We start from the raw sequence: 27947 nt of genomic DNA, 5'->3' as shown, positions 1-27947 counted from the left end.
TTCATACACACGCGGGGTCCAGGCTGCCTTCCCCACTCCTGTGCTTCTGAGGAACTGGCCACTCTGTTGAGTGGTGCCCACAGCTGCTGCACTAGCCAGAGCTTCATTTATGTATCATCCTTAGAGTGTGGATTCTACCAGGACATCAGCTCATCATCTCAATGCACAGAAAACCAGGTTCCACCTGCAGTTGCTGTCATGGCTTTGGAAAACCTGTTTACCATTTGAAACCTGACATCTGTTGTTTAAGTGATGTCTCTTAAGGACAGAGCCTTGCACAAGGCACTGGAAAGGGCAAAGTCTGGAGTCACAAACCCTCACAGATACATCCATCCCTCCACCCCCACCTAACCCTCCATAGGGAAACCTTCTGATACTGTAATACTGAGTTCAGGCTGCTGTGTCCTACTATGTGCTTTGGACATCCCAGTGACTATCTTCTCATATCCAGGTAACTCTTTTATAGTCTGTCCATGCCCTCCTTCTCCTTTTACTTCCTTTGTGTTTCTATGGGAGAAAGTAGACAACATTAATTTTCCAAGAACCCCCCTTCCATCTTTGTTTCCTCTGATATGATGTTTTCCTGGTGTGATTGGGAGGGTCACATTGGATCTGCATGCAGCACTCACTCTGAACCTCGGGGCTTGTGAGGTTTTTTTACAAATTGTGAAGAAACAACATACCTGATCATGATTATGATTTAAAGCGACAGCATCATTCATTTGATTCTCAACTTTGCATAGGCGTCAGTGAAGATCCGACAAAGTTTCCAGCCTCTTCCACCAGAAAAATGTGTGTGTTTATGTGCCCAAAGTTCAGGTAGTATTTTAGGGGTTCCAAGTGCACTGGAACTATCCATGTGGGTGTTTGTCTTGGAGGGTGAAGAGAGCAAAGCAGTGGAGTACAGGGTGCTTTTATGAAACAGAAGTGGCATTATGTAATAATCAGACAAAATTTAGTTGAGAGAAAAATGTTAAACACATTCATGCACAAAGACCCTTATTGTACATTTTATGCACATTTCCCACTTAAGATTATTTAGTAATCTAAATCCTTGCTCTTTATTTTCCAATTTTACTTATTACTATGCAACTTGGGTGTTATGTGCTAGCTCTAATGTAACTTGCCATTTTTGTGTGTGTGTGTGTACTTGTATATGTGTTTGTGTGAACATGTACATACTATGTGATTGCTTTCCACGTAATTTTATTTGTGGCAGAGTTTGTCTTTTTCCTATTGCTGTGAAGAGATACCAGGACCAAGGCGACTTACAGAAGAAAGCATTTAATTGGGGCTTTGCTTACAGTCTTAGAAGATGAGCACAGCCATCATGTCAGGAAGTTATGGCAACAGGCAGCAGGCAGCAGGCAGCAGGCAGCAGGCAGCAGGCAGCAGGCAGCAGGCAGCAGGCAGCAGGCAGCAGGCAGGCAGGCAGCAGGCAGGCAGGCAGCAGGCAGGCAGCAGGCAGGCAGGCAGGCAGGCAGGCAGGCAGCAGGCAGCAGGCAGCAGGCAGGCAGGCAGGCAGGCAGGCAGGCAGGCAGGCAGGCAGCAGGCAGCAGGCAGCAGGCAGCAGGCAGCAGGCAGCAGGCAGCAGGCAGCAGGCAGCAGGCAGCAGGCAGCAGGCAGCAGGCAGCAGGCAGCAGGCAGCAGGCAGCAGGCAGCAGGCAGCAGGCAGGCAGGCAGGCAGGCAGGCAGGCAGCAGGTAGGCAGACAGCAGGCAGGCAGACAGCAGGCAGGCAGACAGCAGGCAGGCAGACAGCAGACAGCAGGCAGGCAGCAGGCAGGCAGCAGGCAGGCAGCAGGCAGGCAGCAGGCAGCAGGCAGCAGGCAGCAGGCAGCAGGCAGCAGGCAGCAGGCAGGCAGGCAGGCAGGCAGGCAGGCAGGCAGGCAGCAGGTAGGCAGGCAGGTAGGCAGGCAGGCAGGCAGGCAGGCAGGCAGGCAGGCAGACAGCAGGCAGGCAGGCAGGCAGGCAGCAGGTAGGCAGGCAGGCAGGCAGGCAGGCAGCAGGTAGGCAGGCAGGCAGGCAGGCAGGCAGGCAGGCAGGCAGGCAGCAGGCAGGCAGGCAGGCAAGCAGGCAGACAGGCAGGCAGGCAGCAGGTGGACAGGCAGGCAGGCAGGCAGCAGGTAGGTAGGCAGGTAGGCAGGCAGGCAGGCAGCAGGTAGGTAGGCAGGCAGGCAGGCAGGCAGGCAGCAGGCAGGCAGGCAGGCAGGCAGGCAGGCAGGCAGACAGACAGCAGGCAGGCAGGCAGGCAGGCAGGCAGCAGGTAGGCAGGCAGGCAGGCAGGCAGGCAGGCAGGCAGGCAGGCAGCAGGTAGGCAGGCAGGCAGGCAGGCAGGCAGGCAGGCAGGCAGGCAGCAGGTAGGCAGGCAGGCAGGCAGGCAGGCAGGCAGGCAGGCAGGCAGCAGGTAGGCAGGCAGGTAGGCAGGCAGGCAGGCAGGCAGACAGCAGGCAGGCAGGCAGGCAAGCAGGCAGGCAGGCAGGCAGGCAGGCAGGCAGGCAGGCAGCAGGTAGGCAGGCAGGCAGGCAGGCAGGCAGGCAGGCAGGCAGCAGGTAGGCAGGCAGGCAGGCAGCAGGCAGGCAGGCAGGCAGGCAGGCAGGCAGGCAGGCAGACAGCAGGCAGGCAGGCAGGCAGGCAGCAGGTAGGCAGGCAGGCAGGCAGGCAGGCAGGCAGGCAGGCAGGCAGACAGCAGGCAGGCAGGCAGGCAGGCAGGCATGGTGCTGGAGCAGTAGCTGAGTGCTTACATCTGGTCCAAAGGCATGAGGCAGAGAGCTGGAGATTGGGCCTGTCATGAATTTTCCAATGAGGCCACACCTCCTCCAAGGCCACACCTCCTCCAACAAGGCCACACTTCCTAGTTCTTCTCAAAAAGTTCCACCAACTAGGAACTAGGAACATACAGCATATGAGCTTATGCGGGCCATTCTCCTTCAAACCACCATAGGGTCTCATTGAACCTGATTCAGCTCTGCTGGCCACTGACCTGGAGTGATCCACCTATGACTGTCTCCCCCAGCTGGGACTATAGGCACATGCTGTCATGCTTCACTTTTTATGTGGGTGCTGAGGATGAAGACTTGGGTCCTCATGCTTATGCAGGAAATGTTTTGCCAGTGGAGTCACCTTCCCAGATCCTATCTAGCTAATTTTTTCTCACTGAACTCATTAATGCTCTTGTGCCAATGGTGTCTACACGAATGCCAATCAAAGTCACTAACATGGGTAGGACTCTCCTGTTGCTAAGTTGTGGGGGCAGGGCACTTTCAATAGAGCAGATGCTTCAGTCCATTTTCTACCTGATTCTTAATTCCTATCATAAGTAGTAGCAAGGCTTCCCTTTGCTTTTGATGGTGGGCAGATATCTATCTATCTATCTATCTATCTATCTATCTATCTATCTATGTATCTATCTATCTTTGCCCCTCCCTGAAATAAAGCTTCCATTTTCACTGAGATTCTGCCATTCAAGCAATTGACCCTAGCTCTATTTAAAAGCTTTTTGCTATGTTTAAAAATAATTTCTTTATGACTGTAGCTCTTTGTCCTTGGGTGCAATTGGTGGCATTTTATTTTTCTCATCAGAAGTAAACCTAGTAATGACAAAAAGAAACTGTTGGAAGGGCCACTCTGTTGTAGTTTTAATAAGCAAATAATTTTTTTTAATTCTTTGAGTTTTTACAACTATGTTGGTAAATTTTACCACCAATTCTTTATTGTTAAATATTGTATTTATTTACTTTCAGATGTCATTCCCTTTCCCCATTTCCCCTCCCTAGAACGCCCTATCTCATCCTCCTCCTTTTTGCTTTTATACTATTTTAATTACATGCATATATTAAGGTCAATTCTAAGTTGAGGGTCTAGCAATACAATAGATGCAAATAGTCAAGGGACAAGCAAGTCAATAAACACCAATAGTCAAAGAACAAGCAAGGCAGTAAACAGAGTCCTGTGATCATGGACTCCCGTGATCACTATTTCTAAGGGCTTATCAGGATGATCAAAACATCTGAGTCTAGTTCCCTGTCCTAGCCCAAAGTCATTTTCATGTCTGAAGCCTACTTCCTTGTTCTAGCCTAAAATTTAGATTCCTGCCTGAAATTACTTCTTTGTTCTAGCCTAATGTCAGATTCCTGCCTGAAGCCTACTTCCTTGTCCTTGGCCAATGTCATATCCCTGCCAAGCAGCCTATCTCCCAATTCTATTTCTTACTCCTTCCTCAGATCCACTCCCCACCTCCCAAATCACTAACTCTGTGTCCTTTAAACATTTTTTTTAAATAACCTATTGACTACACTTGTGCTATTCATATACTTCTTGTTACGGACCCATCCACTGGAGTACGATCAGCCTACTAGGAGCCACACCCTTAAGGGAATCTGACCCCCTCTCCTCCAAAAGCTGTCAACTGTCCCACAGCTCCTCCATTAGAGGTGCAAACCTTTTGAATCCCTCCCCATCCCATGCTAGGGTGTTAGCTGGCTTGATCTTGCATAGACAACCCCAGTACCATGAGGTCAGGGACACAGTAGTCCTGTTATGTTTAGAAGTAGATGCGTTTTAGTTCTGGTCCCCCTGATCTCTGGCTCTTATTATCTTTATGCCCCTGTCTTCTGTGAAGGTCCCTAAGTTTAGGGAAGATACTGTGATGTAGGTGCTCCATTTGTGGTTGTGCACTCAAAAGATGCTTGCCCTTGGATCAGCTGTGAGTTTCTCTGTTAACTGTCATGCACTGGACAAAGAGATTTCTCTGATGAAAACTGAGAGATGCACTAATCTGTAGAGAGACACTAATTCAGAAGGTAGCTTTGTTACTGTGTCCACTAAGTAACATACTATTGGTAGGTTCAGCCCTGGGACCCATGAGTTCCCCAGCCATGGGTTCTTGACCAGACTTGCAGCACCAGGCATGAATTTCTGTCACCCTTCTCTGACTTGCGGTTGTGACATTGCCTTCCACAGAAAAGTCTGTAAAGTCCGTGTTTGTGTTTTTGGAAACTAGAAACGGTGGGGGCTTAGAGAGGAGGGTTCGGGAAGGTCAGTGGATGTCTGAGAGCTATTTTAGAAAAAACTTTAGTTGCATTTATTCATTTAATGTGTGCATATGTTTGCATGTGTGCAAGTCAGAGGACAGCTTGCTGGAGTTTGTTCTCTTCTTCACCTTGTGGGACCTGGGGATTGCACTCAGGATATCTGGTGTAGTAGCAAGCATCTTTCCCCACTGGGACCCCAGAACTATTTTTGCGTAGAGTGTACACTGTTTTTATTGTAAATCATCACATATGTGATTCTTCAAGCATGAAAGCCCATTTATCTTGAGAGAAAATTTTGCATAATAATTTCTTGATATGGGGTGTTTGTTTGTTGCTTGATATGTCTTTCTCCTCTGTGGTAAAGTCTTTCTACTGATAGTGTAGGGTTGACTTGAGTCAGATCGTTTCTAAAGTATTTACAAGCTGCTTTCTAAAGACAACTCCCACCCCATTTCCACCTTTCGAGGATGTCTTTACCCTTAGAAGCTTCAGCTGGAGCTTTAATGCTCAGGGCAAGGAGAAGACAGCCTCCTTGGATGTTGGTCATACCATCGCGATGTTGCCAGCCCCATCCCATCCCTATACAGGGCAAGCAGGACTGCTGGGTTTTATGCCTGCTATGAACAGCACACGAAATCCTGGAGATGTCCTCAGCCTCCTGACAATAAGTTACTGAGGAAAGTGAGATCTATGTGAGCGTGTGCAAATGGAGTGTGGTAGTTGTGGGTCCAGGGCCCCATGCCCACTAATCTCTGCTGACTGATTTTTCTCTGTCTATATAGGGATAACTTCAGTTAACTGGAGTCTTTGCCTCCTGTGTCTTTTACTGTACTCTCCCAAGATGTCCTTGCTGAGGCCCACTACCCTGTCGAAGCTTAAAAATTCGTATCCCTGCAGGCCCCCTGTAGTTGGCTATTGTATTGGTTAATTTTCTTGTTGCCATGACAGAATACATGAGATAAAAATTTAAGGTAGAAAAGACTTATGTTGGCTTATGGTTTGAATGGGTCCAGTCCAACAGGAGAGGACAAGGTTTGGTGGAGTTCACGGCCACTGGACCAAGAGGCTAGAATTCATCACACACTGGAGTTCACGAAGCAGAATGCCAGCCAGAATAGGGACTTGGTTACAACCTACAGGCCTATATTCCAGCTGCCTGCATTCCCTCACCACGCCCCACCTTTAAGAGGTTTACAATCTCCCTAAACAGCACCACTGGCTGAGGACCACACGTGAGCTTGGGGAAGCACTTCACATTCAAACCACAGTACTCACGATCAATTCTGATGTCTTAGACCCAGCGCAAGATCACTAGCTGGGCAGATGCCTAATAGTTACTCAATTAGCAATTAGAGGCAGCAGATGGGAAGACACCAGGCAACAGGAGCCATGGGCAGGACAATTTCTTTACCAAAATGGCTGGGTGAGTGGTCAGAAACTCTTTGCTATCTCTAGGTAGGAGATCTCAATTTGAGTTTCTCTTCATGAGGAGGACTGGGAATTCATGGCTACTTTCTCCAGTGTGGTAGAATCAAGAGAGCCTTTGAGCAGTGCTCAGTGGAGGTATCTGGTTAATGAGGGTAAATGGAGAATTGGGGAAATTACCTATATATTTGAGTTCCAAGAGCTGCTATCATCTGGGGTTTGGGACAAAAACACACACTCCAAATGAAAAAAAAAATATTTTAGCCTGAATCACGCTTTTCACAGCAAGATTTTACTTGAATGATCCAGACAGATTATATCAATTTTCTGCTTTCCTTTGGTGTGGAAACTGGGCTGTTAGTGGTTACTTTAGAAATAAAAGAAGGTACAACCCCCCTCCCCCCAAAAAACCCAAAATCAAAAACCAAGGTTGTAACCTAGAAAAACTTCTAGAATTCATCATTTGGTGTTTTTTTTAATAAAGCATACAGCATGAAGAGGGGATGTGCATGCTGGCCCTCTCCCGTTATTAATAAGGACATAGTGGATGACATGCTCTCAATGAAAGGATAGATTCTATTTTACATGTGGAAGTATGCATGTGAAGAAATGGGGAAGACACGTCGCTTCACTTGGAATGGTCCTGCAGAGATCTGATTGGCTCTGTATTTGTTTAAATTGTACCATCTTCTACTTCTTCAGTTAAATCGGCCTTTTCTTCTTTGTTATTCATTATCCAGTTTCTAATACAGTTAAATATAGTCTAATTAGACAATTTTTTTCCCTCAAAGGAGAGTTTTTGCCCCATGAAAAACACAGAATATTTTAAAACAATGTTTTGGTCTTGGCATATATATATATATATATATATATACATATATAAAATCTGTAGTGAACTCATGAGGAAGCTAAACTGCAGAACAACTCCTAGTACAACACATCCAAGTTCGTTGCCTGGGTGTGGTTCTGTGCGTTCTCAGAGGTTGCGGCCAAGGTCTATGACATGGAGGCTTGACTTGGACCCCCCTGAACTTGATGAATACTGACTCTAGCCATAGTGCGTACACAATCTCAGCATCCCATGGTTTCTTTCCTGCCAGTAGCATCTGGCTCTGTGGGTTGTAGAAAGTGCTCCGAGCGCCTGTCCTGACACACTAGACAGCTGCATTCATCTGGAAGACATTTGCTGGTGTTTTCATTCTTTCCCACTTAAGAAAGCATAGTCTAGAATGCAAAGGGGACATTACGACTGTCCCTTAGGGACACACAGCCAAATATACATTGTCATAGTACAAATCTGTATTTTAAATAAAAGGATATAGAAGACAGGGAAAGAAGGCTCAATGGATAAGACTGCTTGATCTGCAAGCATGAGGGCTTGAGTTTGAATTGCTTGTGTCATGTAAAGATGCCGGGCGTGGCTATTTGTGCTTGTAATCCCAGCAAACCTACACACTACACAGTTTCTCTCTGTCTCTCTGTCTCTGTCTCTCTCTGTCTTTCTCTCTATCTCTCTCTGCACTCGCATGTGATAGGTGGATTCCAAGAGCTCACTGGCCAACTTAGCCCAGCCAGCTTCCAGTTCACTGAGATACCTGTCTCAAGGAAATGCTGTGGAGAGCAATACAGAAGCAGAGCAGTGTCTGGCTCTGGCCTCTGCACGCATGGGCAGAGGTGTGTACCCACAGACTTCCGTGTGCCTATCCACTCATATGCATCCCCTCCACGACAAAGAAATAAGCTACAGTTGCTCCTGAATCTGATGGATGTTCTATTTTGAGAACTCCTGCCCTGGGTCATTTTCTTCTCTGGATTGATGTGCACCACTGATTCTAACAGGTAGCTAACTGCTATTTGAAAGCATGATTCATCCATCCTGACAAATCAAATAACGGAGGGATTCAATTAATTTAGAGGAAAAAAAAATTGGCTTTTAACATGTTTGGCTATTCAAAACATTTTGTTGACTCACTTACCTTTCACAGGAAATCATAATAAAAACAATGAAGCTGGGGCCGTCTCTGACATGCTTAGGCTATGTGATTATTCCTTCCATAAATGAGTCTTATTAAGTTTAACGTTCATTAATTTGAAATAAGACATTTCAGATAACTAAAATGCTAACTAAAATACATTCTACGCTATGAAGTCTGGGGGAGTTAAATTCAGACACAGACACATTTGCGTATCTGAATTACTTTGGGACCAAACTCACCAGGGTATAGAAAACTAAAGACAATTAAGACAACTTATTATAAAAAAAAATGTGTAGATCAACAGTCATGAGACATTTGACCTCTTTTCTCCTCTCACCCTATGCTGAGATGCTTTTCTTACCCAGCATGCACCAGTGTGCATGTATAGGATTGAGATAGTGGCCAGAGTGGTCTCTTCTGGTCTTTTGCCTATTACCATTCTTACCTCTAGAAAAGCGTTCTTTCTCACACTTATAGCATGGGAAAGAAAAGAAAAAAAAGAAAAACTAAGACATTAAAACAACAACCCAACATTTAAAGCACATGTTACATAAAACACAACAGATTTTATGAGCTATTAAAATTTCAAAAGGTCTAAAAAGATTAGGGGTCTGTGGATAGTCAATGTGTTTGGTTAGTACATCAAAGTTTTGGGTCTATCCCTAGTACCAAAAAAGGAAAATAAATTTAAAATATTTTCAATATTTATCCCTAGTACCAAAAAAAGGAAAATAAATTTAAAATATTTTCAATCTCATATTATTACTTCAGCACTTTTGTCTCTGAGTTTAAAAAAAAAAAAAAAGAAAAACAAAATAAGTTTTTTTTTTTTTTTTTTTAAGCCAGTCATGTTGGCTCACACCTGTAATTTTAGTACTTGGAAGACTGAGGCAGGAAGAATCCTGAGAGTTTTAAGGCCTGTCTGAACTGCAGAGTGAGACCTTGTCTCAACAAACCAAACCAAACCAAAACACAAGATTAAAGCCCCAAATCAAACAGGACTTGTAAATCACAGCAGAAAATGTCAAGCACTTTATAGAAAGCTCATATACCTGAAGGATTTCAGAATCAGCTCAGGCTAGCTGGTTTCCAAAATCAGGAACCCCATTAATCAGTGACAAGAATTGCTGAGCGGCTTGCTGGCTTAGCTGGTTGAGCCAATGAGTGAAAGAGAAACCCTGAGAAGTGCTCACCTTAGAAACACCCTTACTCCCCTTCTCAGCTAATTTTGGGTGAGGAAAAAAAAAATCTGTGTGCAGAAAGAAAGCTTTCTTACTTTATTTTTCCAAGTCAACATGCTTGTCTAGACTTTGCACTTTATTGCAAGCAAAGAGAAAATGGGTTGGATCACCTTAAAAAAAAAAAAAAAAAGCCTCAGCTAGCTTCACCCAGAGGCTTGTCCCTCTGCAAACATCTATCTGTAGGCAAACGCTGAGAAAGTTGGAATCAGGCCTGGCTGGAGAGAGGAAGGCCACCCCCTCCCCTATTATCCGGAGCAGAGTTTCCAATCCCAGTCAAGCGGTGGTGCTAGCTCTTTGCTTCTGAGTCTGCATTTCCTAATTTCATGGTCATAACAGCCTCCGAACGGATTCTACCAAAACCGAAAACACAAGGCTCCATGCTCAGCAGCCCTGTGACGCCAGGAGAGGCCAATGCCCCCTCCTCTGTCATTGTCTAGCATAAGAAGGCAGTCTCTGGGCGACATTCTTCTCAAGCAGGTACTTCTATTTCTCTCCATTTCTTTACAGTCCCCCCCCCCTTTGGCTGTAATGTGCTACTGTGTGCAATCAGGCTGGAGTCTCAGAGTTCACTTCTGTGAAAATATGCCCATTTTTCTCTCGCTCATTGCTCCAGGGATATTTTATAAAGTTTCTGGCAAACGTTATCATGTTAAACCTGACCTTGGTCCCATGGAAATTCACTCCGGGAGCTACATTCAGCTGAGTCAGACACAGTTATCAGTTCTTAGTGCAGCACTGACAGGCTCTCTGCCGGCCTCAGATTGCGTCTATTTATTGGTCCCAGGTTGAGCTATGGGGATTCTGTATGGTTGAAACCTGTGCGAGTTTAAAAAAGTTCCTGCTCGGAACTTTGTGCTTGTCTCAACGCGACCTCGTTTCTTAATCTTCGGTGCCGTGACTTAAGTGAGCTTGATCTAAGTGACTGGAATAAGCCATCATTTGTTTCCTGAAGGCAGACGAAATTTTCTGAAAAGCTACGTAATCTAGTAATGCATCTTGTCTTGGAGTTCCCTCACAACTGTAGGCGAGTTCTGAGTGCTGTGGGATTGGTTCTCTCTAACCTGAAAATAGCCATGGGTGACTGCTTTTTTTTTTTTTTTTTTTTTTTTTTTTTTTTTTTTTTGAGGCACGGTGTTGTGTGAGTTAAGGACGGTGCCACACAGCGTGTGCCCCTCGACGGTGACGTGGTAGTTACAAACGGCAGAAAAGGATACTTTCGTTTTGGCCACAGGAAAGCTACCCGTTTCCTGTAGTGGAAAGCCTCATGCTTGACCAAGAAGTTGCCAGTGTTTGTTCTCTCTGACTTGCCCAAAAAAGCCTAGGTGGTTAAAATTTATTTTAAGTTTTTTTTTTTAAATCTAATATAAGGATTGGGTTTTATTAAGATGATGTTCAATCGTGAAATGAAGTACCACTCAAAGGTGCCAGATGTTTTAAAATGAGCTTCTTGGGTCAAATCTAATAGATTCACGAAGCACCTCCACACCCACAAGGTTGATGGGAAATGTGCTTGGTTTTGAATTTGAAAAACAATAATATGCAGAGAGGGCAGATGCTGGAGTACCAATTAAAAGTGTTTGAACTTATTTTTTAAAATGTCAGTAGGGTAGGAACCTCTGTGATCTTCAGGTCAGCACCTATTTGTAATCACTAAAATTTTTTCCTGTTTCTCAAAAAAGTGTGTGTGTGGGGGAGGGCAAATGTTTGCCCTCATTTTGTTAATATCCCGAGAAGGCTCATTCAAGGCCCTGCCTAGATATAACTCTGTAGCGGTTGGGTCCAGTCTTGTAGCGATTGGTGGATTTTTGTCATAGAAATTAGAAATAACACTGACATAGAGAGAGATGAGAGACAGGGCATACAGGAAAATTGGCAGAATATTGAATGTGTGTGCCAGGGTTATATTCATGAGTGGGAGGTGCTATTTTGACACTTGAAGGGAGTTGTTCAGTTTTGTTGCCCATGACAGTAAAGTAAGAGAATAAAGCCCCAGAGTATTAGATTTGCAGCAGTGACAAAGCCAGACAGCTCTCCTTTCCTTCAATGGTCGCTGCCTTTCATTCAGTTGAGGACTCAGAACCACCTACCTCCTGACATTCTCAGACACATAAACTCCTAAGCTCTATAGGCATTCCACAAGGTACCCGCTGGCCCTGCTTCCCCCGGGTAGTTATCTCTGCCCTGTCTCAGTATGTCTCTGTATTTTTGGTCCAGTTGGTCAGAACGCCTGCTTGAGATGAGGCCATGGTTGAGCTGCAGTTGGTTCCGTGGGTACAGGGGGGCTGTAGAGAAAAACAGACAAGAGAGAACACCATGCCTTTGCTCTGTTAAAACACATAGGGGGTGTGGTCTTGTTCATCAACCTCTGCCTGGGTTGTCAGGCTGTTGTTTGCTGAGAAAGACCCCTGCAAAGGGCCTAACAAAGTATTTATTTGTGTGTGTGTGTGTGTGTGTGTGTGTGTGTGTGTGTGTGTGTGCACAGGCATGTGTGTATGTGCACATACATGATGCATGTGTGTAGGGGGATGTGTGTTCCACAGTGAACATGTGGAGGTCAGAGGACACTTTGTGAGGTCACTTCTCTCCCATCTTCTCACTGGCTCTGGGAATTGAACTCAGGTAGTCAGGCTTGCCCAGCAAGTACTTTACAACTAAGCCGTCTCACTGGACCCCCAGATGCTCTTTTTAAAGGTTAGCACTTTACAGGTAGCTTTTGCTAAAGATGGTTATGATAATGGTGACTTTTGTTTCTTTAGCAACAGTCCAATAGTCTTTTTATAGATCAGCCTGGGTTTGGGTTAGGGTTCAGGTTAGCGAAACTGCATGCATCAACGAATGTTATGACTCTTTCATGTGTGTGTGTGCAGATGGAAGTGTGTGCATAGAGACAGCCTCCAAGCATGTGACGAAGCTTGCATGAGAGATGGGGGTGGCGATGAGATGTTGGAAGAAGTCCATCATCTCTTCTTTGGAGTGTCAATGTGTCATACTTGGGAGATGTTCTCTGGTGTGAGATGAGATGTAGGTGCCAAAAATATCAAGAGACTTGTTGGTGACACAACTGTCACTTCATTTTCTTTACTACAGTCTTCAGGAGTGTAATCTGGCTTTAGCCTCTTGCTTAAACTCAACAACTCTCAATTCTTTGGTGGGTGGGTGTGGCATCTCTCTGCAGAGAGTGGACGTAAGTGGGACACAGTCGTCATGAAGACAACCACATGACCTTTTTGTTACTGCTCATCACAAGGAGATGAGGTGGGTGGAAAGGAGATGACAAACCTGGGGGAAACCTCAAGTTGTACAAGGTTAGTCAGTTTGCTAAGTGGTTGGTGACCCTGGTAACTGTCCTCTGAAGTGGCATTCCATTTTTTTTTTTTTTTTTTTTTTAAGATTTCTTATTCCTTGGTACTTGCCAAAGCATTCACTTGTTAGGTGGCTATCAGATGAACTCTCTGAATGGATCTCCTTCCCCACTTGCTTCAGGAGAGCTGCCCTGGTCCTTCTGCAATGGGGGCTTACATGCCTGAGATCCCCCCACCTCTGTGGTTCACGTAGGTAGTCTCACTGGGATGTTTAGTTTGATAATTGTGATAAAGAAATCCACAAGGAATTTTAAGTCTGCAAGATGGCATTCATCCTTTGAACTCTGGTTTTTATTTGCTACAGTCATTCATTCATTAGGATTTGTTTGATTATAAAACCTTACAAAGAAAGGGAACTTAGTAAAGCTGGTCCCACTGTGTAGTCAACAGTCCATTTCTGCATCTTTTTTTGCATAAAGATATGTAACATCTGTACATTCTTTTCCAATAAGAGACTTTGGGAATCCCATTTGCATGAAATCTTGCTACTGGATATTTTGGCATCAAGTTTATTCAAAACAGAGTATAGTTTTATTTGAGTTACTTATTGATTTCCTAATTTCATCCAAGACCGAGCACATTGCAAAGCTCTACTGTGGCTCATTAAGCTCTGTTCTAAAGGGTCTGCTGCAGACCCTATTGGAAGCACCCTCGGTGCCAACAGTGGGCTTTGCTCAGGGTTGCATTGTGGTATTCTGGGAAGAGCCTGGTACCTGTCCATGTTAGATATTCAATGGATGTGTTTGATTGAAAACAATGCATTCTTTATGTTCTAGATGTTTTTTTTTTCAAATTATCAAAAGTGGAGAGTTGGGCACATAGTATGATGTATCATCACAGAGTAACTATTACTATAAAGTTATATGACTATAACTTTCTACTAATTGTGTAGAAAGTAATGCATGTGTTCATAAAGACGAACACCGTGTTATGGAAGCGCTCAGAGAAGTTACTGCTGATCGGTACGGGGGAATTTGGGACAGGAAATGACACTTGGCCTTGACCCAGAAGGATGGGTATGTTGCTCTGGGAAGATGTTAGCGGGTAGAAGATGCAAATCCAAGGTAAGGGACAATCACCTTGGGGGACCAGCAGTTGGTCTGACAGGAAGATAAGTAGAAAGTATACAGGGACATGTTAGCAGCCAATTAAGACTGTGAAGTTAGATGTCATCTTAAGGACCTTGGACTTCATAGTGGAGGCATTAAAGAGTTTTGTGTGAGGTTGCAATGAAATAAGGCCTTCTCTTTGGAATCACTGTGCAGATTGAGGTTTTTTAGTTGAAGAGTGAGCACATCCATTTGGAGATGATTGGACTAGCTCAGGAGAGGTGAATTGCTAATTTAAAGTGAACAACTTAAACTGGGCAATTTAGCAAGTCTTTTAAAGACTCACTTTTGGAATTATGATTATTTATGGGGATGAAAAGTTTGTCTCAAAAATGACCAGTAGAGAGAGGCATGGGATGGGAGTCAAAAGATATTACTGTAAAGTGAGCCTGGTGATGTAAGCCTTCAATCCCAGCCACTCAGGGGGCTGAGGCAGGAGGATCACTAGTGGAAGTTCTACAGGGGTCATATGGTGAGTTCAACATCGGCTTTGAAATTTGGTAATCTCCTTCTCAAAAGAATAAGTTAGGAAAGGGTGAGGGATGTAGCTCAGTAGTAGAGAGTGTGTTTGGAATATGCAAGGTCCTGTGTTTAGTTTCTAGTAATGAACAGACAGACAGGCAGGCAGACACATGCATTCTGGGTATTTTGCTATCTTCATAACTGAAGGATGGGTCTAGCCACTAACTGCCAAACAGCTGCTAGAAGGTTCCATTCAGGGATCATTAGAGAATAAACAGCACCCTTTATTATGTGCAAAATGCTTTTTTTCCCCTGGGATATTTTTATGGCAAAATAATTGTATTTGGATAGAATTCATAAGAAAATTTGTATGACATAGAGATGGCTGCAATTATTGTAACTTTTGCATACTTGTCAAACAGGTACTCAAACATGTACTTGACATTGAGTAGTTAAGCAAATCTTTGACTTTGGAGGCCTAATTCCCTAGCAAGTGGGTGAAGGCGTGGCACACTGGGTATGATCCCAAGGTTGGTCAAATCATGCCTCTGTACCTCCTGTCTTCAGCAACCTTCATTTGGAATAGGGAGTCGAGACATTAGCACATGCACAGTTAAGACCATAGGTGCTTGCCTGGGGGTACAAGATGGCTGATGTTCTTGGAGGCTGTCTTAGGGAACAGAGCCTGCTACATCTTCTGCCACTACTGAAATGCTTCAGACTATCTGAAGCTGAGTCCAGTGACAGGAGAGCCAAAGAGGAGGGGTGGAAGGAGATTGTGCTGCTTCCCTTTCTCTTTTTTTTCTTGTCCTTTAAAGAAGTAATGTACTATAAAAGGGTGACAGCTACGTATGAAAACAAGGCAGGTGTCTATTCGGGACAGGGGTTGGGAGAAAATACTAAGCACGTTCAGTAATCTAAGTTCAGTTATAAAGAATCTCAAAGGCCGCTGAGACTGCCCCCAGGGCAGCTGATGCCTGGCTTTCCTGTTTTGAGCAGAGAGGTACAGAGAGAGAGTGACAGGGTGTCTGTCTGCTGGAGGGACATTGATCATGTTGCTTTAGTGTCCTTCCCTCTGGTCCATTTTCAAACCTCACCAATCAAGCAAAGGGCTGCTTCAAATCTAGTGTGCAACCAAAACAAAAAGAAGATTCATAGAAAAATGTTTTCTAGGAAAGGCAAAAACCAGAAACCAGGAGTCCGCTCACTGTAGTGCTCCTGTTGCATAAGCAGGGTTCAAGTGCTGAGTATTAATCACTGAGAACAGTTCACAAATTATTTGTGTTCCGATGAGACAGGCCTTCAATCTCCTTCCTTCTCACGGTCTGGACTCACTCCATCTCACTCCTTCCTCAGCGTTTAGAGTAGAAAGGACATTTAAATGTGCCAATTTTCTCCCTGTGGGAAGCCTCGCTCATATGTTGAGCAAGGGAAGAGATTTGTGTTGTTACACAGAAGAAAGCTGGGGTGGGGGGCTGTTTGCAAGGCCTTAATTTGTTCATAGGGAATGCTATCGTCCACCAGCATTTATATTTGAGACTTGAACACGCCGGGCAGGTTGAAGAAGTATAAAAGTGTGGCTAACAGCCTGCATTTGACTTCTTCATCCAGTTCTTCAGTTCAAAATTTATTAACTTTTTTTTCTTTTCTTTTCTTTTCTTTCTTTCTTTCTTCTTCTTTTTTTTTTAATTTATCAAACATATTCTTGGAGGAGAGGTATTTTATGTGACCACAAGGAAATATCTGTGAGGTCAAACCTTCAAGCAGAAAGCCAGTCAGAACATTTAGCATGTGAGGCTTAGATTTCAGGAGAAGAAAATTAATCAAGGAAACCCTTAAAGCTATGAAGAAGGCAAACCAGAAGACTCTCTTATCGCTGGCAAGCTGAGGCCTTGAGTTCATATTAATTAAGTCATGTCAGAATCCACAATGAATCAAGCAGGGAATGTCATATTCTGGTAACTTGGGAAGCTGGTGTCAGTCCTGGCTGCCAGGATTTATGGCAGATTATATAATGGAGTCCTGAGTTCTAAGACATCAAAGGAAAATTCTGGCTCTTTCCTCACACATTCTCTTAGGTCAAGCCTACCCAGCAACAAGCCAAGCGGAGGATTGAGCAGACAGGAGAGACGGCCAAACCCGATAATGCATAACCAGAAAGTTGCCGTGGAGGGAAAAAAAAAAACGTGGACTGAAGTGGGGTAAAGAATGCCGGGGCAACTTGGTCAACGTCCACAGTCCAGCTCTGCTGACTGAGAGCGGCCAATTGTTCGCTTTGCATAGTTATTTAGAATTAGTCTAACACACTAGGGCAGAAACAAAGTTTATTTCTAAGGTAGTTGTGTGCTTGTGCAAATATTCTCCATATCAGTATCATCTGTGATTGTGTCTAACTCTGAGTATCTCCAGGGTGTGGATTTCACTCTCTTACAGGCGTGGGCAGAAGTGTTGGAGGAAGCCCGTACCATCTGAGGGAATACCTTAGAAAGTTCTCTTTCACTTTTTCCCCTCCAGTGCACACACGTTCCCCACTGAAAAGGCTAATGCTTTCTGTCACGTGGGTTTCATCAAGTTTATATGTCTGTATTATCTTAATTTTAGTAGACCACAAGAAAGAAGTATATCAGCCTACAGGATAGGGTTTGAATTACTTTAGTTCACACACACACACACACACACACACACACACACACACACACACACAGTGGCAGAATCAATGTGGTGTTTTTTTTCTTCTGTTGGATACGGAAACCACAAACTACTTAATTTGAGCAGGTGTTTCCCAACCCAAAATTACAGCCATCAACCCCTTTTTCATTGTAAACCTGTCAGTGTGGAGTCATTCTTTAGTAGGCTTCTCTCTCTCTCTCTCTCTCTCTCTCTCTCTCTCTCTCTCTCTCTCTCTCCCTACACCCTCTCTCCCGCTCTTTCATTTTTCAAGACAAGGTCTCTCTGTGTAGCCCTGGCTCTCTTGGAACTTACTCTGTAGACCAGGCTAGCCTTGAACTCACAGAGACCCGACTGTCTTTGCCTCCCGAGCGCTTTGGTTAAAGTTGTGTGCAGTCACCACCGCCCACCTCATGTGTTCTCCTTTAACTTGAGAGAAAACGTTTGTTAAAAAGAGCCACTGTTTCTTGTCATTAAAAAAAATAAATTAATTAGACAGATGGAGATTAGGAAGCTAAGCAAAAATTTCCCACCGTGTCGTAACCTGTACGCTTTCACAGTGACACAACACTTAAAAAAAAAATAAAAAGAACTGGGGGCCATTCCCTTACCCGAACCCCCAGAAGCTCAGGTGACATTTGAAACGGTTCCTGAATGTGATCATGATTCATTGCATACACGTATGAAATTGTTAAGAAGAAGCAGATTAGCGTATTTTGAAATTAGAAGAGGTGACAAATCTGTGACCATGATGCTCTTAACAGTCATGGAGTGTGTAAATGGGCAAATCGCACACTAAGCGAGTTATTTAACCAATAAGGATGCTACTTAAGACTGGTCAATGAAATAGTTCTGAAGTACTTCTAAAAAGTTGTTTGAAATCCCGTGTAATAAAGTAACAACGCAAGCTCAAGTTCACAGCAAAATCAGGAGTTTTCAGGTGATGAGGTAGAGCTGTGTGTGGAGTGGTGTTGCTATGACCCTTCTGTGCTCTGTGCAGTGAGTGGATGCACTCTCCATCACAGTGCCCTGTGTTGGGCAAACCCACAAAGCACAGCTGGAGCAGGAGCACTCTGGGGATGACTGCTTGCTTTCAGATACTGTGGGCAAGGAGGTTTTGTTCTAGTGGCAAAGATAGAAGGCGTCCTGGAACCTGAGTTCATACAGTGGGTCCTGGCCTGTGCAAGGATGAACGTTACCAGTTCTATCAATGGTGAGGCACTTGCGTATTACTCGGATTTTGGTTTTACAGGTGTTTGTGTGCTCATGTTTGTATGTTCTCATGTGTGTGGGCTGACATGTATGTTTAGGGATTTAAACTCCAGTGTTTACGCTTATATGCCAAGTACTTTCTCCACTAAGCCATCTCTTCTATCCCACTTGTGTGTATGTGTGTATGTGTGTGTGTGTGTGTGTGTAGTGACACTTTTGGACTTTTGGATTCACAAAAGAACCCAACCCAGAAATATTATAAGAAAGGCAAAAATATTATAATGAGGTGTTTTGGTTTTAATCTCAGGTCTGGGATATGGGGCTGTTTCGGATTGACCACAGCCAATGACTGCTCTAGCGTGGTTTTGACAGCTGCAGATAGTTTCTTCCGTTGCGTGACATTTGAAATTCCAGAAAGTTTTCAGAGAGTATATAAATGCTAGGGCCCTGAGAGGTGGGATTGGTAGTTTTAAGTCATTCAGGGGGTTGGCGGCAGTTTGTTAGTCATTGTGATCAAAGAAGAAACCAAAGAAAAGAAATTACATTCAGGGGTCTCTCTCTCTGTGTCTCTCTCTGTATCTATCTCTCTCTGTCTCTCTCTGTCTCTCTCTGTCTCTGTCTCTGTCTCTCTGTCTCTCTCTCTGTCTCTCTCTCTGTCTCTCTCTCTGTCTCTCTCTCTCTCTCTCTCTCTCTCTCTCTCTCTCTCTCTCTCCCCCTGTCTCTCCTATCTAGTGATGGGGTGAAGCATGGGGAGTAAAGGGAGGGAAAAAGAACAAACTACAACATAGCAGAGCTACTTAAGTGACTGTGTGCCCCTGCATGCTTATTCAGGTGTGCATGCGTGTTCATGTGGACACTGAGGACACAGTCAGCTGTGGTTCCTCAGGCTATTCACTTTGGATTTTGAGTCAGGATATCTCATTGGCCTGGCACTTTACTCAGGGACCCACTCTCTCCATCTCCCCTGTTCTGTGATTACAAGGCAGGTGCAACCATGGATTGTCTTACGTGGATTCTAGGGGCTAGAACTCAGGGCCCTGCATTTACAAGTCAGGTCCTTTACTCTCAGGGTGATACATTTAGCCCTTTATGTAAGTTTATGAGTGAGCGTAGCCAAGGGATTTGATGTGAGTTGATCTGCAGAACACTGAGACCATAGCAGTTTCTGATCACCTGTTTCATGTACCTAGGGGCTCAAAACAGGTTCACAAAGCAATCACCTGATATTTTCCACATCCCTTCTTCCTCTCTGTTGAAAGACAAAAGGAAGAAGACAGCTGGAGAGACATAGGCACAAGCATCTCTCAATGCAATTTGTATCTTGGCATTAGATCTCAGCTTGGCTCCTCAGAAAGGATGCAGATGCTGACCTCAGTGGAAGTACTGAGAAATAGGTGTGGGCAAGCTATTTTCTCCTTTTTGGTTCTTGGCTTTTTCTTTGATACACAAAGCCTAATTTGGATGTGAGTTTGGAGAATGACTTTCCAATGCATACTGATGTTCCGCAAATGTTTCTTGAGTTGAAATTAAGAATATAATCTGATTTAATCGCTCACCCCACTGACGACACTGTGTAGTTGAGCTTTCTTTCTGTCTCCTTTGTCCTCTTCTTTCCTTCTCCCCTCTCCTCCCCTCTCTTCCTCCTCCTTTCCCCCTTTTCCACTCCCCTACACCCTCTCCCCTTTCCTTCCCCTCCCCCTTTCCCTTCCCCTCCACACCTTCCCCCTCTTCTCTCTACTCTTCTCTTCTCTTCCTTTTTCCTTCTTTCTTCTCCCCCTCCTTCCCCCTCCTTCTTTTCTCTCCCTTCCTCTCACCCCTTCCTCTACAATTTTCCTTCCCAGATGTGTATCAAATCCAGGGTCTGGCATGCTCATGGAGGCTGCCCTACCACAGAGCCACGTCTCTCCAGGCTTGGCTGAAACATCTTTACATCGGTACCTGTTATCAGGGAGAGTCACGGACTTACAGTACAGACTGCCAGCCCTGAATACAGATCCCCACCTTCAATGCTTTTTAAAGCCTTTAAATTGTATTTTTTTTTCTCTCACAGCTTTGCAATAGCTGCTAGTAAGTAAAAAAAATTCCCTTCTTTGACGTTAGGACCCTTTTCTTTTATTGCTAATTGAATGGTGTTGATAAGAAGCAACACGCAAATTTATGTTTAACCCCTAAAATGGGGAACAGACTTACATATTTCCCATTGCTACCTAATAATGGCCTCTCAGTAATTAAGAACCTTTTCCACTGAATGTAATTATTCAAAGGGACAGAGGAAGCTTTGTAAGAGAATGTACCCCATGTAAGTAGGCGAGCTGCCACTTCACATGTATTGTGGACACCAGTCCTAGTGTGTTTTACTTAAAAGTTAGAACTGAAAATGTCTTACTGACTTCCGAATCCATTTCCCACTTCCTCCATAGAGCGTTTTTGAACCAGTTCACAAACCTCTTGGAGAGCCAGGTCTACCTTACTATAAAAGTCCACATTGTCCCCACCGCCAGCTGTGTTTATTTGCAGTTTTTGAATCCAGTAGCCGGCCATGTGATATAAAATATCGAAAGCCCTCTGGCTTGTAAATATCATGTTAACCTTCAAAGCGTTCAAAAAGCACAGGAAATCTGAGTCAACAGAATAGTATGTAAGTTTATTTTTATATAACCTGCCTGAACTGCAAGGGAGGGATGGGGCGTGGACCCAGGCCTGCCTGCCAATCGGCTCTGCCAGCGAACTAAACCTGATCCCACTGACAGTCAGCATGCAGACTTCTTACTTGTGGAACTGGGCAGTTCGGGGGAAGCACTTTCAGGAAACTTTCTGTTGAGACTGTGTCTGTCCAACTGTGTAGGAAACGAAGGGTTCTAGCAAAGCTTTTACTCAGCGACTAAAATATTAGACGATTTTGCCAAGCTGGAGCTTAGTCACGATCCTCAGAAGTGCTGTGGGACTCGTCGGGCAAGTCTTCAGAAGGTCTAGGTGATCAACTGTCCTCAGGCACATGGGACTTTTCTGAGCTCCTGCCTGCAAAGGACATGGCTGACGCCAGGCTGTTGAGGCACACCTGCCCACTCCCCCACACCCCCAGCTCCTCTGGCTCATGAGTTTAGGCAGTTATGGTTCTAATCCCGCCATGAGGCGTCTGAGCAGCGGTGAATCTGCTCTCATGAGAATCTCTGTGGTGTTGGTGGGGATGGCTGCCGGTTGGCGTTTCCAGGAAGACAGTGCCTGTAGCTATTTGCCTGCTCCGTGTTGGCAGCTGGTTTGATTCCTCTTTCGGATAGCAAGGAAAAGGATGATGAAGAAAAGGCAAAGGGGAGGGTTTGGCAAACACATATGTCCTTCATCTTGATGGGGATGTGCAAGGTAGGTTGCCAGCCTGGGAGATATGGAACCATACTGTTTTCAGTCCAATTCTTTCCCTCCCCCTCTCTCTCCTCCTTTCTCCTTCTCTCCCTGTCCGTTCCTCTTGCTCCCCTCTTTCTCCTCTCTGGTCCTCTTTTCCTTTTCCTCTCTCTCTTTCCCTCTCTTTCTTCCCCCTCTCTTCCTCTTTTCTCCCTTCTTCTCTTCTCCCTCGTGTGTGTGTATCCTATGAACATGTCTCTGTGGCTATGTGTATGTCAGTACCATACATATGCATGGGGAGGGCACCTTGTTTTTTTGAGAGGAAGTCTCTCACTGAAAATGAAGCTCACTGTATTGGCTAGGATGGCTGGCCAGTGGGCTCCAGGGATCATGTCACCTCTGCCTCTTAGTGCTGGAATTGTAGACACATAAACACCTCTGCACACACCCTTTGTGGGTGCTGGAGATGGGAACTCACGTCTTGTGTGACAAGGCCTTTAGCCACAAAGCCATCTTCCCAGCCCTGTAGTTGTGTGGGTCTCTATGCACGTGACAGTGTCTGAGTTGCCTTCTATTTTTCTTCTATTTTTGAAGTCCTGGATTCAGGATGGATTCATTAAAAAAAATGGGGCTTTTGCTAGGATTTTGATACAAGTCTGAAAACAAAAACAAAAACAAACAAACAAACAAACAAACAAACCGAAACCCACCAGGACTCGGGATACCATTGAACTCATGTGCCTGAGTAATTGCCATCTTTGTTCTGTCACCAGAACCATCCTTTTTTGTGTTTGTTGGGGCTAAAAAATAACCAAGAGCTTCTCTTTCCCTCTCTCAAGTTTATTTAGCTGTTAATATTAAATTCTATTCTTAACTAAAAACTCTGAAGGGCTGAGCAATAACACTTGAAGTGTATGTCAATAGGTTAGTGTAGAGCCTGCATTCGGGTCTGCTTCCTCTTCACTCTTTTTAAAAGCCAGTTTTTTTTAAAAAATACGTACAAGAAAGTTCTTTAAAGGCCTGTTTTTCTCTTTGCTGGATAAACTGAGTTGTCAAATAGTTAATGTCACAGTCAGGGTTTTGTTACGGTGACAAATACCCTGAGAGAAAATTATCTTAAAGAAGGGGAAGTTCAGTGAGGTTCATGGTTTCAAACATTTCAGTCTTCTGTCCTACCATGGGACGCTGGTGCTGAGGCAGAGAGAGAGGGCAAAGAAGATGGAATGGAGCAGAGATGCTCATCCTGAGGCATGAAGGAAGCAGAGGAAGAGATACAGGAAGATGCTGGGGACAAACTTTATCCTTCCAAGGCATGCGTCCAAATGGGCTCAGCATCCTAACCCCACCACTTCCCAGCAACCATTTAATTGTGCCTCTAGCAATCGATTAGTTCACTAGTGAGGACAAAGCCACCTCTAGCTACTGCCACAACTGGGGACCAAGCCTTTAAACTATGAGCCCTGGATGGGTACTTCATATCCCAGCCATGACAGTATCCGTCCACTACAGGATTTCCTAGTGCTCTGTGCTTTGCAGAGAGTAGCTTGCTTGGCCATTTTGCACAGCTCTCAGATAATTGGCCGGGCACTCCACTGCTATCATAGAAACCCAAGCTTCAGAGAGATTGTGTAATTTCCTGCAGGTGCCTCCTTGTGAATGAAGTACATGACAAGGTTTGAACTTGGGAGGAACCTGCAGGATCTTGGCCATTGTAAATCTGGTTTTGGGTTATGAGTGCAGACAATACTCTTAGTCGGCTGGAAGAAATAGCAAGACTATGAGGAAAGGAAAAATCTTGTCCCTGGAAGTACTTATAGTTGATCTAAAAGGAGGGGCCTCAGATTTCCTTGTGAATTAGCATTCCTGTCTCTCTGCTGTGGAGCAGAGTTCTGTAATTTCCTCTCTCCTGGTTTAGAGCTCTTCCATTTGGGCTCTGAGTCTGAACCTTCTTCATGAGGTTTATCCCAGGTCATCATTGTGAGTACAGTTTCCTGTCTATAGGAAATATTTAGTTGAGTTGACATACACTCTATTTCTGTCTGCATCTATCTATCTATCTGTCTATCTATCTATCTATCTATCTATCTATCTATCTATCTATCTATATGTCTGTCTATCTATCTGTCTGTCTATCTGTCTATCTATCTATCTATCTATCTATCTATCTATCTATCTATCTATGTCTGTCTATCTATCTGTCTGTCTGTCTGTCTATCTATCTATCCATCCTTCTATCATGTATCATATATTTATTATCTACCCATTTTACTTAGCAGAAAGACCATTGCCTAGAATCTTCATTCATTAAATTCAGTTCCATGTCAGCTTCTCTTATATTGGTGAAAATGTGTCACAGAATTTAGTCTCAAACCCGAGAAGCCAAGGAACCCTTTGATCAGCAAACTGTGGCCATACCTCAGTTTTGCTTCCTAGTGAACTCTGACGTGGGTTACTTAAACACATTATTTAGGGAAGTCCTGGAAACATAGGAATTAAAGATGGAGATGACTCAGAATATACCAGGGCTGCAGAGGGAAGGATGACCCACAAAATTGAAAACCACACATGAAGAGGCAAGAACCGACTGGGTTATTAAAACTCATGTTCCTGCCTGGCGGTGGTGGCGCACGCCTTTAATCCCAGCACTTAGGAAGCAGAGGCAGGCGGATTTCTGAGTTCGAGGCCAGCCTGGTCTACAGAGTGAGTTCCAGGACATCCAGGGCTATACAGAGAAACCCTGTTTTGAAAAACCAAAACCAAACCAAACCAAACCAAACCAAACCAAACCAACACCCCCCAAAACAAAACAAAACAAAACAAAACAAAAAAAACCCCTCATGTTCCTTTCCACTAACAAGCAAGCCGCCTTATGACTTGTAATTCTCCATTTGGGACACTTAGTGAGTATTCTTCTATTCTTATTGGTACCTATTTGCTTTGATTCCCCCCCCCCCCCCCAGGCTCTAATCATGTCCGTGAGTAAACTGCAACCCAGACAATGTATTCCGGGTGTGGTTCCTGCTAGTCCTGCCTGTACGTCTGGTGGCAAGGGCAAGAGTCTTCTTTTGTTAATTTGTCACTAGCAGGGAACCAAAGAGCGCTTTGATGATGACTGATTGAACTAAAGATTGACTTTAGTTTATGCAATTTGTTCTGGCTCAGGCAACAACACCACACAGTTAAGGATACTGGTTTTCTACTTTGTTGACCTGGCATGTAGGCATCAATGAGATACAGGCCAGAATGTTCTGTCTAGTCTGGAGCTCTATGTATACAAGTGGAGGTCTTAGTCATCTGGAGCTTTGGATGCCATGCTGCTAGAAACAGTCAGACGCTCTGTGACGGACTCTGTTACGAGCATGCCTGGGGATAGCTCTGTCTCTTTTGTTTTCTTGCTACAGCTTCCAGCTACCCTCCTCATCTCTATTTAAACCACAATGCGCTCTTGTCCACCAAAGGGTCAACTGATACTTTGCTTCTGCTTGAGCATTGCAAGCCTCTACAGGATAGTGTTCTGATGCACTTCATTCATACACGCAGAACACACTTCTTCGAATCACCCCAGCAACAGGGAAGGCTGTCTACGGCGCTTAAAGTAATGCCCTTATTTGTGGTGTTCTCTTTTAAATCCCACTGGGCAGTGCAAACATGTGACAAGAATCCTTTAAGTGAATCAGCCAAGAAGCAAGGTCCTTCTGAGGGAAGAGTGGGAGGGAGGTGCAGCCTGGAGGAGCTGCTGTTTACCTCGCTGGCGTCACATCCAGGTAGATTTGCTGGGATAAGAGCCAGAGTTTACAGGTTGTCCCGAGAGCACGCAGGGTCCCTTCCAAAGGCTTGTTTACCTTCCCACACGGCTGCTCTGTCTGTGCTTCAGCTAGAGTCTTTGCTACCCAAGAGGAACCACAAGAGGGACTCGGTGGAGCTTCCAGTTCAGAGCCCTCACTTACACTGTAAGAATGTGTCGCTGGACGTGTGATAAATGACGAGAAAAGGCGTTGCTAGGTTTAGATCACTTCGATGCAGGACCCTTCTGAGAGCTGCCTCGAGGTTCAACCTCCAAAAGCAAGGCTTTGTGCTGGGCTCTGCTGGAGCCATGGCAGCCTGGGGAGTGATGGGCTTCCTCCACCTGTGTGCACTGACTGGCCTGAGAGACACAGCACAAAGCGACCCAGGGGCCTGGTGCCATTCTCTCAGGTTGAAGGAGCATCAGAGGAAGGTGGCACCTCTGACCAATGAAATCACTGCTTTTCTCAGACTCCCATTTAGAGGTGATTATCACGCTTTTCTGACTGTAGGATCTCGGTTACGTGGAGCCAGTATAGGAAAAAGAATGAAACTTGCCTATATTCACCAGCCACAAATAATCACAAAAACTTTAGTATATTTTATTTGAGTCCTTTTCTTCATAATGTGTATAGATAGGTATATATTTACATTATGTATACTGAATAATATAATAATTCTCTCATGTTTAGACAGTGTGTTAATAAAATAAGCTAATGAAAATCTAAGATACAACACGATTTTAACTTTTACATGTGACATAGAAAACATATAGATATGTAACATACCTGTAACATGAGTGCATGCAGACACAGGGCCATGTTGGGCACACTGAGATTATGCTGTATTTTGTAAACGTACCTCACAGTAGCATTTGTCTGGTAGCATATGTATTTTCACAAGCTTGACTGTCTACATCTGTATCTTATTTCTGGAAAGTAATCCTTAAGAGCAAAAAATACAATAGCAAAAGGGAAACTTTAAGAAAGCATTTTTCAGGGATATTGCTAGGCTTTCCCCCCCCCCCCCCACTTTCTTTCAGAAAAATCATTCCACTGAAGAGACTCATTAAAAAAATTCAAAGTGTTGCTCAGAGCTCAGAGGTCAGAACATGCTCTTTCAGAGGTCCAGCTTTTCTTCCTACTAGGATCTGCCCACAACTGCCTATGATTTTAGCTCCAGAGGATCTGACGCCCTCTTCTGGTCTCTATAGGCACTGCACCGATGCGCACAAACGCGCATTAAAAACCCACACACGCGCAACTAACTAAAAACTTAGAAAAATTTCAGGCAAAAATTGTTCATAATCCCACCTAGAAATAAAATCTCTATTTAGCTATGCCACCCGTGCATGAAATTAACCAATTACACTGTGTTACAGTGTACAGAATTTCAGTCTTTACATTTTGTTTCTGTGCCATGTACATTTTCTGTTATGCTGCAGTCTTTTTTCTTCCTGTATTTGTTTCATTTTTTTATTTCATTTTTTATTCTTGTATTTTAAATGTATTCTTTTAAACTTTCATATATATATGAAAATATATATATATATATATATATATATATATATATATATATATTCAATCATCTTGATCACACCTACTCTTGGGTCCTTTTGGCACTTTCCCTGGAACCCCTCAACAGGTTTCTCTCCTATCATCATGTCCTCTTCCTTTTCAGTGTAACCCGTGGAGTCTGATCTGATCAGTGCAGCCTGCATGAGCATGGGTGTGGCGTTTTCCTGGCAATCTATCAGTGTCAGCACCCCTCAAGAAAAGGGACTCTCCTTGCGGTGGAGGCACATGCTTTTCATTCCAGCACTAGGGAGGCAGAAGCAGGAGTATCTCTGTGAACTTGAGGCCAGCCTGGTCTACAGAGCGAGTTCCAGGACAGCCGGGGCTACACAGAGAGACTGTCTTTAAAAAGAAAAGAAAGGAAAGAAAGAAAGAAAGAAAGAAAGAAAGAAAGAAAGAAAGAAAGAAAGAAAGAAAGGAAGGAAGGAAGGAAGGAAAGAAAGAAAAAAAGGAAAAACAAAAAGCCCCACCCCCTTTCTCCAGTAGCCAGCTAAGGGTTAGGCCTCATGAGCCTCTCTTCTCTTCTTGCTGGCGTGTTGAGTGGCTTGCTCTTGTGCAGGTTTTGTGCAGGTATCCAACCACAGCTGTTTCGAAGTTACGAGTGCTGAGACATTTTGCAACAATCCTCTCCGCATTTCGGCTTTTACCTACACCCCTTTATCCAAGTTCCCTGAACCTATCCCACCAGCGCTGAGCACCCACGGTTACGTATTCTCTCCACACTTCAGCCTGTTACGAGTCTCCGCACTGACTGCTGCCCACGGCA

At 44.4% G+C, this 27947-nt stretch overlaps 1 protein-coding gene across 5 annotated transcripts in view; it reads left to right on the top strand.

Moving 5' to 3' along the window:
* The first annotated feature begins 430 nt into the window (after positions 1 to 430).
* The window catches only part of Esr1 (estrogen receptor 1), a 371567-nt gene continuing 344050 nt past the window's right edge, over positions 431 to 27947 (top strand). For 2 of the 5 annotated variants that reach the window (XM_076926763.1, XM_076926756.1), the window contains exon 1: positions 9846 to 10150. The gene's annotated coding sequence lies outside the window, so the exon portion shown is untranslated. Of the gene's footprint in view, positions 452 to 9845; positions 10151 to 27947 lie in introns of those variants that run through there. The other 3 variants (XM_076926757.1, XM_076926755.1, XM_076926762.1) reach the window with 2 other exon arrangements.

The sequence above is a fragment of the Arvicanthis niloticus genome, chromosome 28, assembly GCF_011762505.2.
Source record: "Arvicanthis niloticus isolate mArvNil1 chromosome 28, mArvNil1.pat.X, whole genome shotgun sequence".
Lineage (NCBI taxonomy): Eukaryota > Metazoa > Chordata > Mammalia > Rodentia > Muridae > Arvicanthis > Arvicanthis niloticus.
This window is presented reverse-complemented; position numbering and strand designations above follow the sequence as displayed.